A 6,211-nucleotide genomic window follows, 5' to 3' on the forward strand; every position below is an offset into this window, starting at 1 on the left:
GTAGTGGGTGCTTTTACGTGCCACCGGCATGAAGGCCAGTCAGGCGGTACTGGCAATGGCCACGCTCAAAATGGTGTATTTTACGTGCCACTTGCACAGGAGCCAGTCCAGCGGCACTGGCAACGACCTCGCTTGAATGACTTTTCACGTGTCACCAGCACAAGTGCCAGGAACGTGAAGCTGCGACACAAGTGTCAGGAAGGCGACGCTGGTAACAATCACGCTCGAACGGTAAATATATTTTAATATCATCATCATCATTTGATACCTGTTTTTCATGCTGGCATGGGTTGGATGGTTTGACAGGAACTGGCAAGTCAGAGAGCTGCACCAAGCTTCAATTCTCTGTTTTGGCAAGGTTTTTACAGATGGATGTCCTTCCTAATGCTAACCACTTTACAAAGTGTACTGGGTGCTTTTTCTGTAGCACCAGCATGGGAGTTTTTACATGGCACCAACACTGGTCCATTTTACATGACACCAGCATGGGTGCTTTTTGCATGATGCCAGCATGGGTGTTTTTTTACGTGGTGCCAGAATGGGTGCTTTTTATGTGGTACCAGCACAGATCTTTCCTACATAGCATCAGCACAGGTACTTTTTACATGGATATTCTATTATATAGTTGCACACACTCATTGACATCAATTTGTTGAGTACAATGGTAAAATGTTATCAGATCTACTTCTATTTGCTTTCTCCAAAATTCTATTCTAGGGACCCTTTAATTTATTATGCATATGGACAGACCTGTTGCGAAGACCTGTTGGGGCAAGCGAAAGCGAAATTGTGATGGCACCTGTACCAGTGGATCACTATGAGCACCGTCTGAGCGTGATCGTTGCCAGAGCACCAGCTGTCTGGCTTCCGTGCCGGTGGCACGTAAATAGCATCGTTACCAACGTCGCCTTCCTGGCACTTGTGCCAGTGGCATGTGAAAAGACATTCGAGCGAGATTGTTGCCAGTACCACTGGACTGGCTCCTGTGCAGGTGGCACGTAAAATACACCATTTCGAGCGTGGCCGTTGCTAGTATCTCCTGAGAGGTGGCACGTAAAAGCACCCACTACACTCTCGGAGTGGTTGGCGTTAGGAAGGGCATCCAGCTGTAGAAACTCTGCCAAATCAGATTGGAGCCTGGTGTAGCCATCTGGTTCACCAGTCCTCAGTCAAATCGTCCAACCCATGCTAACATGGAAAGCGGACGTTAAACGATGATGATGATGGACAGCATATCTTAAGCCTCAAAATTATTTGCTTTTATTCTATATGCATGTGACACATCAGATTTTCTGTCTGTAGTTTAGACAGACATGAAAAGAGTAAATACAGACAGTGCAAGTGTTGGTCTTTTAAATGTATTAAGTCAGCCATGGGGGCAGGGTACATGGCTTAGTAGTTAGGGTGTTGCTCTCACAATCAAGAGATCACAGACCAGGCAGTGCACTGTGTTCTTGAGCAAAACACTTCATTTCATTTTCCTCTATGATCATTTTGATACTTGTCATGTGGTACACTGTGCAACTGTTCAGGCAAGGTCAATTTGATGAAGGAAGTGAGCTAATATATAGGGACATACATTTAATCCCTGTAAACAAATCATTTGTGCAGGTTTTTCAACAAGATATTACAGAACCATCTTTCTCAGACTATGAGAGATTATCATCATGAAGTCAGCTAACAGAAAATATTCTCTTACATTTGGTATCTTAAACACTAATTATATCCACTTTCATCATCACCAGAAACATTTCCCCACACTCAGTCATGCATGTTAAACTTGACAGTACCAAAATAAATAATGATGATTATTTTAGATTCCTAAGAATCATCAGTGATAAGAACCTTAAATGGAAATCACATATTGATCTAACCTACAGGTGAACACTCAGTACTGTGCTGCTAAACATATGTCAGACCACTACTTAATTCTTTTATTGGTTTCAGCCCGAGGCTGTGGCCATGCTGGGGCAAGCATCCCTAAGTCCAAGTGAAGAATAATCTGAAATGAGTTATAGGGTTAGAAGGAAGAATCGATCTCTGCACCTTCCTCATTTATCAAACTGCTCTACATGGTGGCCAGGGAACACTTTCAATCCACAAGCCAGCATAGGGATCATCCAACCGTAGCATGGTTGTGATTTGATGTTTAAATACGTTAGCTTGAGGAGACTGTAGTGTTCAGTAAAGTGCTCCCCATGTCAGAGGAACGTCCATCTGAAATGTTATTAATACAGCCTTTGTTTTACACCTACCCAAAATGAACAAGGCACCTAAAGTACCTGGATACTATCCCTCAAATATGTTTGCACCTGAACTTTCTTTAGTTTTTGGTGCATTTTTAACAAACACTTATTCCATATCCCCTGGCTATGATACAATGCTCACCCCCCCCCCATTATTTTTTATGTCCATACACACAATACCAGTGACTACTTACCACACCACCCCAACTATAACTATAGATGCCATCAACAGGTTCAGTTCTCGTGGTACTGGTGGCTTGTGTGCTTCAATGACTTTGCGGGCTTTGTCAGAAGAATTTAAGTTCCCAACAGCCCCACCCAACTCTTGCTGGACAGATCAAAAAATAAGAACCAGGCTAATATGGACCACTTCTTCTTAGAAACAAAAACAAGTTTCTGTGCCAGCACTCCTAATTAAGAAAAAGCAAAGTTACAGAAGCATTGATGAAAACCAACAAGACCCGGGAGAGGAAAGACTTCCTTCGGGGAAACACATGAAGTGCTGCATCAAAATTCAAAAGGCAGTTGCAAGGCTGCCTCCCCTCTGGCTTGGAACCCACTAGAGAGGTAGAAGAGAAGAGTAAAGATAACTGAAGGTGAAAAAACAGGGATCCAACTGGGAGAAGCAGAAAAGACAGCCTAAAGTCAAGAACAATGGTCAAAAGTCATTGATAGCCTATGCTTGATTACAAACAAGAGGTTTCAATAAGAAATAACTGTATATTCAGTTTTGCTTATTTATTCACATTTCAAAATTCATCATTGTTAATGTTGTCATTATTATTGTGATTATAACTTATAATAATAATAATAATCCTTTCTGCTAAAGGCATAAGGTCTGAAATTTGTGGGGAGGAGACTAGTCGATTACATCAACCCCAGTACTTCACTGGTACTTAATTTATCGACCCCGAAAGGATGAGAGGCAAAGTCGACCTCAGCAGAATTTGAACTCAGAACGTAAAGAGGGATGAAATACTGCAAAGCATTTTGCCTGGCATGCTAACGATTCTGCCAGCTTGCAATAATAATAATCATGATGATGACAATGACGATGATGATGATGATGATGATGATGGTGGTGGTAGTGGTGGTGGTGGTGATGGTGATGGTGGTGATGATGATGATGATGATGATGATGATGATGATGATGATGATGATGATGATAATAATAATAATAATGCAAGAAGCTCTGATTCAGATTCTTATTAGTTATCATTTAAACTTTGATAATATTTTATGGGATGGGTTTGTCATTCTAATATAGTCGAAAATTTACTAAGGCAAACCATGCAATTAGTTTTAGATAAAAAAATATACATCTCTGAACACAATGATTCTCTTTATATTAACACTTGTGTTTGACTTTTTTTCAGATATAACCATCCAAATTGCACGCTAAAGACTTCAACACAGAAAGCATTGCTTCCAACTTGTTCAATGAACTTTAAATACTTGTTATCTGCATATGCATTTATCCCTTCTATTGTATTGATATCTTTTGTGTTAGGTTATTCTCAGTGTTATTGATAACATGTAACTCAGTACAACCTGCTGCAAAGTCAGGAACTGGCATAGCTTGAATGTGTGCTGCTCAGAGTGGCCCTTCAGTTGGCCACCCCAACAAAATGTACATATTGCTTATAGTAGACACAAAAGTGGTGCCACCCCCATAAAAGTGCCACCTGGAACAGACCACTTTTCTGCTCCCCACTAGCTATGCTAGTGCAGTCAGGTATTGGCAATCAAACTAATAACTCTACTAAGACAGCTTTGTAAGGAGAGTGGTTTCCACAGGATACCTCTGCAGGATAAAAAACAAAACCTGTCGATGGCCATCCCTCAGCCGGGAATGAGTGACCGCTAGCCTTTATTTAGACATCTCTCATGAATGAAAACTCTGATGTAACACCTGTGACTTTGTTTGCATCCAATGATGTTGACTAGTTCTAACTGGGCAAGTACATTCTTGATTTGAGCAGTGGTTCTCAACTAGGGTCCATAGGGCCCTGGAGGTCTATATAAGATTTTATTGCTAAAATATATGTGCAATAAATTGGTCATACTTCTACAATACACAAAATAAAGCTATAATTACATAAGAAAAGCCTAATGCCAATACTCAGGGGAAGACAACAAAAAGAAGAGGTTTATTTCACAAACTTTTTAATGATCTAGATTACAACATAAGTTTAAAAAACAATGTTAAATAAGACCTTTGTTTAACTGAATGTGTATACCAAAGTACACATGCACACACACAAACACGAGATGCAAGAAATATTTATCAGTAAGAGCACATTGAACTTTGCATCTTTCAGACTGCATTGTTTTTAAGTTTATTAGTGCAAACTAATTTACTTGTTATGCATACATCAGCTGTCTCCATTTTCCATATCTCACCAAAAAAAGGAATAACTGAAGAAGACATAGATTCTGCAAACTGCAGTATATGCCACCCATCTAGGAGAGAACTATGAAAGAAAGCCAAAACAAAATAGAGGAAACCCTTTAGTGTTGGTGAAGAAAATCTTAATGGCTGATGGCTCAATAAAAGACATCCACTCCATGCTGTGAAGGAGTTGATTACTTGGTTACCTTGTCGGTGCTGCTGCCATGTAAAAAGCATCCTGTACACTCTGTAAAGCGGTTGGCATTAGGAAAGGCATCCAGCCATAGAAACCATACCAAAACAGCTTCCAACTTTACTAATTCCTATCAAACCATCCAACCCATACCAGCATGGAAAACAAACACTAAATGATGAGGATGATGATATATACATATATATACTGTGGTGGGCACAGTGGTGTAGCTAGTTGCTGCAACCATGGGCAAAGAAAGAACACCAGCCCAGCATTGGCAATGTGTTTGCCCAAACTGCTGACATTAGCATCTGTCAGTCTATGGGTGGACAGAAGGACTGTAGACCTGTTTGTCAACAACATGCTACTGCTGCATTTAATGGAGTCCCCCACCTTGGTCGGCCTGATCAAGATGCTGAACCCCAGCAAGATGTCGATGTCTTGCCGCACTCCGGTCAGGCTGATCTTGGCCAGTTCTATATGGGAACCAGTGTTAAGGAAGGATAGGAAAATATTAGATTTATAAGCCCTGAAATTCACTCCCTAATTGCCCAAGGGCATATGGTGTAGTGGTTAAGAGCATGGGCTTCTAACTCCAAGATTGTGAATTCAGTTCCAGGCAATGACCTGAACAACAACATTTGTTCTTTCGTTGTTGCTAAAAAAAGTTCATATTCCATGTATTCATTTTTCATATCTCAAGTTTTGGTTTTTTTATGTTGTTTATGTTCTGTAACGTCCTTTGCCCACATATTCATATATATATATATATATATATATATATATATATATATATATATATATATATATATATATATATATATATATATATATATATATATATATACATATATATGTAAGTAAGTATATATGCATATAAATATTATATATATATATATATATATATATATATGTTGTTGGCACACTCCGTTGCTTACGACGTCGAGGGTTCCAGTTGATCCAATCGACGGAACAGCCTGCTCATGAAATTAGTGTGCAAGTGGCTGAGCACTCCACAGACACGTGTACCCATAACGTAGTTCTCGGGGATATTCAGCGTGACACAGTTTGACAAGGCTGACCCTTTGAATTACAGGCACAACAGAAACAGGAAGAAAGAGTGAGAGAAAGTTGTGGTGGAAGAGTACAGCAGGGTTCGCCACCATCCCCTGCCAGAGCCTCGTGGAGCTTTTAGGTGTTTTCGCTCAATAAACACTCACAATACCTGGTTTGGGAATCGAAACCGCAATCCTATGACCGCGAGTCCGCTGCCCTCACCACTGGGCCATTGTGCCTCCACACATATATATATATATATGGTAAATAAAGCAAGACAAAAAAGCTAAGGCTGCGTGGAATTTTCTACTTCCAGTGACTGTC

Source organism: Octopus bimaculoides, chromosome 1, assembly GCF_001194135.2.
Source record: "Octopus bimaculoides isolate UCB-OBI-ISO-001 chromosome 1, ASM119413v2, whole genome shotgun sequence".
Taxonomy (NCBI): Eukaryota; Metazoa; Mollusca; class Cephalopoda; order Octopoda; family Octopodidae; genus Octopus; species Octopus bimaculoides.